This window comes from Panthera onca, chromosome X (genome assembly GCF_046562875.1).
Source record: "Panthera onca isolate mPanOnc1 chromosome X, mPanOnc1 haplotype 2, whole genome shotgun sequence".
Taxonomy (NCBI): domain Eukaryota; kingdom Metazoa; phylum Chordata; class Mammalia; order Carnivora; family Felidae; genus Panthera; species Panthera onca.
The window spans coordinates 35,380,635-35,389,599 of record NC_138357.1 but is presented as its reverse complement, the minus strand read 5'-3'; the positions used below and the strand labels follow the sequence as shown (position 1 = coordinate 35,389,599).

At 35.3% G+C, this 8,965-nt stretch overlaps 1 protein-coding gene across 1 annotated transcript in view; it reads left to right on the top strand.

Moving 5' to 3' along the window:
• Nucleotides 1-5,387: 5,387 nt before the first annotated feature.
• Nucleotides 5,388-8,965, top strand: part of HTR2C (5-hydroxytryptamine receptor 2C) — a 272,146-nt gene continuing 268,568 nt past the window's right edge. Inside the window, exon 1 of the mRNA XM_081794046.1 lies at nt 5,388-5,450. The gene's annotated coding sequence lies outside the window, so the exon portion shown is untranslated. The remainder of the gene's footprint in view (nt 5,451-8,965) is intronic.

Below are 8,965 nucleotides of genomic sequence, written 5' to 3'. Positions count from 1 at the left end.
AGAAAGCTGTATACATGTACATGACTATGTGTCACTCCTGACGACCTTACCTTTCCCCCCCACCCCAACACCTCCCCAGGTCCAGCCTGGCCCCAGCCAACCAGAAATCCTTTCTTTGTGTATAGACTTGCTTATTCTGGAACCCACAAACTTTTGACATATGTACTTGCTGGGAATGTCGGACAGGTTGTTTTATATTAAGAAGAGTTGGCAGGGGCGCCTGGGGGGCTCAATCAGTTAAAGCGACCGACTTCAGCTCAGGTCACAATCTCGCGGTCCATGAGTTTGAGCCCCGCGTGGGGCTCTGGGCTGATGGGTCAGAGCCTGGAGCCTGCTTCCGATTCTGTGTCTCCTTCTCTCTCTGCCCCTGCCCCGTTCATGCTCTGTCTCTCTCTGTCTCAAAAATAAAACGTTAAAAGAAAATTAAAAAAAAAAAAAAGAAGAGTTGGCAAATAAAACAAAAGAAAATTTGTGGTTAGATTCAGGCAATACACTCTTGATTTATCTGGCTCAATCCTTAACTTTTTTACATTTCTGAATGTAATAAAATTTTGCATCTGGGATTCTATCACCTTTATTTTTGTCTCAAGTTGTATGTTAGTACCCCAAAATCAATAAAAAGGGAGGCATCCTTAAAGTACTTCTGTTCAAAATTAATTGATTTTGGAAAAACCTTAGTTTCACACTCAGGAATATTCCATTTCTCCCTTTCTTTCATTTTTCTACCCAATCAACACCGGCCAAACTTGACTATCCTTTACGGAAAAGAGGCATTTACATCAGAAAACTTTTGAGTATGTGCTATTTGTAGTTGAATGCCTCGGCCTCTGGTTGTTTGGTGGTTTTGGGTTTTTTTTTCCCCTCTCAATCTCTAATATGGAACACACCTCCTTAAAATTACACCTATTCAGAGCATTTTTGTGAACTAAAACTGCCTTTCATTCTGCTAGGCTTCGCATTATTTTATAATATAATATATTATATATATTATATATATTATATATATTATATATATTATATATAATAATAATATAATATATAATATATAATATATAATATATAATATATATATAATATATAATAATATAATATTTTATAATAGCCGTGTAGCATAACACATCACTAGGAACTTTCAATTCGTATACACGTTAGCTGCCAACCTCAAAAAGCCACTTTAATCACATAAAACCTGCTGCCTTCTACCCAAAATATGATATCTATTATTTAATATACTTCCCATTTACAGCGATCAGTCTCATAATGTCTAGTAACATATATAAATAGATCCTATTAACATGCCCAAATTCGTGTTTTAATCTTCTTTTTCTGAAGCGTATATGCTCTATACACAATAGAAAATAATTTGTTATTGTTACTTGTGCTAAATATGAGGATGCGATTGATAATGTGCTATTTTGTATTGGAAAGCTTTGTCCAGTGGTTTTGTCTTTTGAAATTGCTCCTTTGGTTTGCCATGTTCACTTGAACTTGTGATTCACTGTTGCGAGTATCACCAGTGGTCCACTCCAGTGCTCTCTTGGACACCACACAGAAAGCTTTAAAGGCAGTATTACGTTAGATAAAGATGGTGGTATTAGAATATCCAGTGAACTTGAAGAGAAAGTTAAGAAAATGTGAGTGAATAAATCTACAGGATAAGGCAAGGGGATATGCTTTAAATAGTCTATAAACAAGACTCGGTGAAAGAAAAAGAATGTTTTGAACAAAGGACAGAAGAAATAGAAAAGGAGAAGAGCATACCTTATGGTTCCATTGATAGGAACTTCTAGAATGGGCAAAAATGATCTAAAGTGATAGAAGTAAGGAAATGGTCACTCTGAGTCAGTGGGGGGTGACTACAAAGGAACAGGAAGATAGAACCATTCGATATCTTCATTGGCACGGGGATTGCGCAGGTGTGTATTTTCTTCCTCAAAACTGGTCAAACTCCATATGTAAAATATGTACATGTTATTATATGTAATTTATACTTCATTAGAGTAAACTGTGTAGAAGTCAAAGCACTCCGTAAAGGGTAACCATTGTGTTTGAATGGGATCAGATTTTAATCCCGAATGAAAGATGACCTCCTTCTTTTTAAATACGAAATATCTGCGTCATTCCAAAGAGGTACATTACACTCTTTTGTAATGTATTCCTGCTTCTCAGGATTGAGGACTGCCATTTTAATGATGACGCTTAGGCACAGTAAGATAGGCATTTCTTTAATAGACATTCTACTTTAAATGCCTGTTTTTTTCCCTGTGATTTCAACCGAGGAGAAATAAAGCAGCAAACTTATCCATTAAATCTTCGCAGGATTCGTATGACTTTGAAAGCGCGATTTTGAATCGAAACGACTGTTTCATAATACTCTTTCTGCGGGTAGGCCGAAAGCAAAATAACATTAATTTTCGTAGGAAAAGGAAGATAAAATCTGCCTTGAACAATCACAAAATTCCCCTTCATACCACTTTATAAGTCAGTTATAAATAGCATCAGAAGTAATAGGGTTGCACATGAGAAATTGAAAGATAGCGCATGCGCTATTTTTGGAGGAGCCATTGTGTCGTGTTTGGATCAGTATGTAGAGCTAGGTTGGGGCTAGGGGCGTCTTTCCTTTTTCTCTGGAGTCGGCAGCCTACAAAGGAGAAAACTTTATCAAAGTCATGTGGGAATTTTATTTTTATCTTTATTTTTTATTTAAATTCAAGTTAAGTTCACATACAGTGCTGTCATGGCTTCAGGAGTAGAACCCAGTGATTCATCCCTTGTAGATGACACCCACTGCTCATCCCAAAAAGTGTCCTCCTTGATGTCCATCAGCCATTTAACCCAACAGCCCACCCACCACCCCTCCAGCAACCCTCGCTTTGTTCTCTGTCTTTAAGAGTCTCTTCCGGTTGGCCTCGCTCTCTGTTTTGATCTTATTTTTCCTTCCCTCCCCCTACCTTCATCTGTTTTGTTTCTTAAATTCCACATACGAGTGAAATCGCATATCTGCCTTTCTCTGACCGACTTATTTCGCTTAGCATAGTACTCTCTAGTTCCATCCATGTTGCTGCAAATGGCAAGATTTCATTCTTTTTCATTGCTGAGTAGTATTCCATTGTGTATATATGCCACATTGTTTTTACCCATTTGTCCATCGATGGACATTTGGGTTCTTTCCATAATTTGGCTATTGTTGATAGTGCTGCTATAAACATGGGAGTTCATGTGTCCCTTCGAAACAGCTCTACATGTCATGTGGGAATTTTAAAGACAACAGTTGAGTAAGATAAAAAGAAACTTGAAATGACAGAATGCTGATGACAAAATATATCTCAGATTTATGTATAAATAACGAAAGAAAAAGACTGAAGAGTGTGTGACAGATATAAAATCTGAATGTAAAGAATGCCATCAGTGTGGAGCAGAGGCAAATCAAGTGGGATTAAAGAGAGAGACAGAAATGGGGGGAAAAAAAAGTTAATTTTGCCTAGGGTATTCCAGACTTTTTCTAAATTAATTAAAATTTTAGAAATGTACACGAAGATGTTGCAAACACCAGAAAAAGTATTTTTTTCAGTTGATAGGTCTGGAAGTAATTTTTTAAACTGTAAGATCGATTGTTTTTATGGAGGAGCAGAAATGCTTCATTATATCTCATTTCTCCCCCCAAGGGAGTGTGGAAACCCGCAATAAATAAATCCTGTGTGAATAGGTAAAATTAAGTGGGAGCTACAGCAGTAGAACAGGTCATTACTATGCACTGAAATGATTTCAGGCTTTGCCGCAATTCTATGTTTCATTTTTACCGTACAGGCTAATAACTTGGCAATCGACTTCTTCAGCATGCAAGGAGTCTCATCATGGCTCAAAAATTACTAATTTTCTACTTCTGGGTCTGGAAATGTGCTAGGCAGAACCAGGTTTACATCCCTTTTCATGAAGAAATTATTTTTATTTACTGTAGATCCCCTACCATTTCACGAAAACAGATGTTTTAAGGTGCTCATGTGTTCTCACATATTTATTTCATAAATCTTTGTATTATTTAGAGCTGTAAAACAGACAAGAACATTCTAGTGCAAATTTGTAATTTTAAATGTGTTTTCCTGACATTTAGATTAAGATAGCAAAGCTTTTACCCATGTTGCTTTTCATTAATTTGAAGTCAGAACTACTCTTTATTTACTGTCATAAGGAATGAAAAATGTAACAATTTGTTGGCATAGTCCATTGTCTCTTGAATGATTAAGAGGGTAGTCACGTTAAATTATTTAAATTGTAGCTTTAAATTTATTGCATTAATATTTTATACTATGCTTCAAATCTGTTACTTTATATTGATAAGTTTATGAGCTAATAAATTATTTTAATGTCTTCAAATAATACAATAATTAATATTGCTTATGTATTTTTTATAACTCTAGTCGTCTTTTCATTATTTGATTTTATTTACTTGAATGAATGGAAGAATTAGTTTTGTAGGGGAGGAAAAACTTTTCCTCTACCCTGTTGGGTTCTGTTACTGAGACCTGCAAACTAAAATGACAAGTGAGAGAATAACAGGAGAAAAAGTTTTGTTTCATATACATATGAAGCCAACAAAGAAAGCAACTGGCTTGTTTAACAGTAAAGTTAAGGACTTATATACTTAACTTGGTAGGAAAAAGAAGAACAACTTCTCTAGGAAAAGCAAATAGGTTTCTTTAGTAAAAACAAGTGGGTTTTTTTAGGAGAACAGATGGGAGAGAAGTTTGTGATAATGTTTGTCGATACAGGTACCAGTGGTCTTTCCATCTACCACAGAGCTATACAATTTTTCGGAAATTAACCCAGACATTACAGCTTTTAGTCAGATAAAGGAAACACAGGAGGCTTTTTTTTTTTTCCTGCAATACGGTTACAGCAAATTTATTTGTCCTGCAAAAATGTAGCTGGCTAATATTTGTATTAATTTTGTTTTCATATCTCGAAATAAACACTGTCAACCGATAGGCTTAAAATAATTGATACTGAAATGGCGATTTTTCAAATGTCATTTCCCCTTCCAGCTTCTAAGTATCGTTTTTCATACCTATGGGTAAAATACCATGTAATTAATCCTGGTCTGTAATTACTTCCTGGGAAATAATGTTTTAACTTAATATTTGAATCATGATTTTGCTGGTTCATGTATAATACTTCGCTGATATTTAAGTTTCTCTGTTATCTGCTACACTAATGGTTGGGGCTTTTTAAAATTAACTTTATATAAATGAAACAGTCTTCTGGTGCCTTATGGATATCAGCCTCCTTACTTTTCAGTTATGCTTTATACATGGATAGTATAAATAGCTATTGTAAATAACACTTTACTTACAGAGTTCTCATTGCATTTTTCTAAATGTTTGTTTTCAGGGATATCAACCAATATCCATGAGCATCTATAGGCCAACCATCGCCATCCTTCAAAAATAATTGTAAGTATACCCATAACCATGCTACAGCACTCTCCTTTTGCAGTAATATTCAACCATTATAGTTAGGAGATTCTGATTATTTTGGTAATGTAGACCTACCTCTGAACTAGTAAACATTTTCCACTGATGGTTTACCATATTTGAAAAAGAATATTATTTCATTGGTAAATAACATTTTAATGCAGCTTTAAAAAAAAAAAAAAAAACTCAGCCTATTTAATTACCAAATAATGTGTTAAACAGACACCCTTGCCAAAATGTTTAATCAGCACCCTGACTTTATACTAAATAAATATCAAATAAGATAACATAAATAAGAACAACTAGGCTAGTCAAGACAAACTGTGAACTTTAATTTTTCTCCTTTAGAAACAAACTCATATCCGAGATTAGGCCATAGAAAATACAGCTATTATTTTCCTATGATAAACTTTTGAAGATATTCTTGATGGATGGACCTAAAAATCTCAGGAGGAGTATGAGGGGAGACTGAGAATTCTGTTTCTTCTTTTTTTTAATTTTTTTAAAGTTTATGTATTTTTGAGAGAGAGAGAGAGAGAGAGAGAGAGAGAGAACGGGAGTGGGGGAGGGGCAGCGAGAGAGGGAGACAGAATCCGAAGCAGGCTCCAGGCTCTGAGCTGTCAGCACAGAGCCCGACGCAGGGCTCAAACCTATGAACTGTAAGATCATGACCTGAGCCAAAGTTAGACGCTTAACCGACTGAGCCTCCCAGGCACCCCTGAGAATTTCGTTTCTTAAAAAGGAGTATCAGGGGGTTCCTGGGTGGCTCAGTCGGTATTCTCTAGGTTTCTTAAGCATGTTATTACAATTTAGGCAAAGTAGGTCAGAATTAGATCCCTTATTTTAAGCTCTAGACTGCACAGGGAATCCTCAATTAAATTTCTGATTGTTCTGGGGGTGCCTAGTGGCTCAATCAGTTAAGCATCTGACTCTTGATCCGTGTCCTAGGTCGTGATCCTCACGGTTTGTGAGTTCGAGTCCCCCATCAGGTTCTGTGCTAACGGTTCAGAGCCTGCTTGGAATTCTCTCTCTCCCTCTCTGTCTCTGCCCCTATCCTGCTTGTGCTCTCTTTCTCTCAAAATAAATAAATAAATTTTAAAAAATTAAAATAAATTTCTGATTGTTCTCAAAGTCATCCACATATATTTAATTCCGCACAATGTTTTTAGAATGATAGTGTTGGAGGAAGAACTGATAATGATCGTAGAGGTTAACTTGCTTTTACAGTAAAATGTTAACAGACTCTTTCAGTATAAAATTAATATATACCCATTACATAAAAATTAAATAATACAACCTAAAGTGGAAAGTGGAAGTCTATCCAAATTGGAGAGAAGTTAGGGTGGAATAAGGGTGGGGAATGTCTGCTGAACATATTATGATTGATCAAAAAATAAAAGAAGAAAACAGTGATTTTACGTCAAAGTAGTTGCATCAAAATGGCTGCATTAAAATGTATCATAGTCAGAATGGTCAATATCAAATTGCCCTGCTTTGTGATTTGATGACTCACCATTTAACATGATGACAAAGGTTCCACTTCCTTTGTTTAATATGTATTGAAGAAATTCTTGGTGCCATATGGCCAGGTTTCCATAAAAGAAACATGAAATTCAAAAAGCGTAAAACGTAAAATCTTAAAGAGCCCCAGCAGCTGTCCTGAGAGTGCACGCAAGAAGTCACTCAGTGTACTTTTGTGAAAATCCAAGTTTTCCCACAGATGTTTTCACTACGTTGGTGAAACAGGCTGACGTGGACAGGCAGGTAAGTTTACACTCTCAAGCTTCAAACCGTGTTCACTCACACAAGGCCACCTCGTCTGTATCAATGGCAAGAGAAGCCCTACGGGGTGGTAAAGACCAAGGTCAGCCTTAGTAGAATGTGACGTAAGCCGGTTTCATCTGCAGTACGCCCCTTTGGACACACGCCTGTTGACACCTTGTTCTTACCCAGATGTTAATTGGAAGAGAGATTTGATATACAAATTCATGCTAGAGTGGCAATATCTAACAAGTCCTACCCCATCCAGAGAGGGGCACATTTTAACATCGAAAATGGGACTCCAACAAATCCCTTGATTGGCTAAAAGAGAAAGTATGCCCCAAATGTCATCACGTTGGTAGATAAGCCTGTTGCCTACTTCGCTTCTCCAAAAGGCTGGCCTCCTCAGGGCATATTAGTGACACAAAAAATAGATATGCAACATACTTAGTATAAAACCTTAGACTCTGGTTATTTATGGTAAAGAATTTTGTTATTGTCACTAAATATGTTCATTCTCACTGTATGTAGAAGAGTACTAAAAGTTTTGTGATAATGTACATACATCCACAACTTGATATTCTTTGAGGATTTGAAATGGGGGTGCCTGGTGATTTCTAGCTATTTTAAGCTATATGAGATTCCACCGATTTTAAAAATAAAAGGCAATTGACCTGATTGGTCTCCAGCTATCACTCAAACTTAGTAACACCTACTCTGAAGCCTTACTTAATGCTACCTATGGGCTACTATGAGGTATATATATATAGTTATTATATATATATATCATATATAGTTATTATATATCATATATATCACAGTGAAGGTAATATGTATCAGATATATATATCTGATACATATGTCATGTCATATATATATGACATATGTATCAGATATATATATCAGATATATATCACAGTGAAGATAATAATTTAGGAAATGTGTTCAATGTCTCCTGCGAACAATAATCAGTTGGACACTATGCTCCTTCCTGAGCTGGATAAGGTTTGTAATATTAGTAAGTATTAAAGGTAAATATTATCTTTTTTTCTGTAAAACCATATCACCATTTAAAGTTTCTTCACAGAAAGTGAAGAAATGATGTACATACATTCCTTCTACAATGTCACGACGGATTTATACTTGTCCCTTTCTTGACATCTATATTAACACCTATACTTGAGAATTAAATTCACACCTACATGAACACCTATATTTAAGAATTTTATCTTTTAAACTTTTGACTAGGTGACTCTGTGTTGTGATAAATAAATACAAGTTCATTTAACGGAAGGATTTTTTTTTTTTTTTTGCAGTGTAAGTTCTCTGATATTTAAATGAGTATTATTATAAAGTTGTTTTGGTTACCAAATGACTTAAAGGAAGACATAAGTAGACGCTAACAAAAATCAGCTATTACCTACGTACATCTTATTGTTCTTCAGCTCTTCATTTGGTTAAAGTAAATGAAACATAATCAAAACTCATGAAAGGGTACAGAATTGAGTATTAAAATGTTGTGTGTTCCATGAGTAGAATATGCCTTTTATACCACCTACAGGAACCAACATGGTGTCTTGTACATAATATGCATTTAATAATATATTCAATAATTAGTGCAGTAATAACTATTGAACTAGTAGTGATAAAATAATAGCACCTTGGGAATAGATACTCAGTCAGGCATGCCTTTCAGTAGTGAATATATATAACATATTTAGAGCATAAGAAAA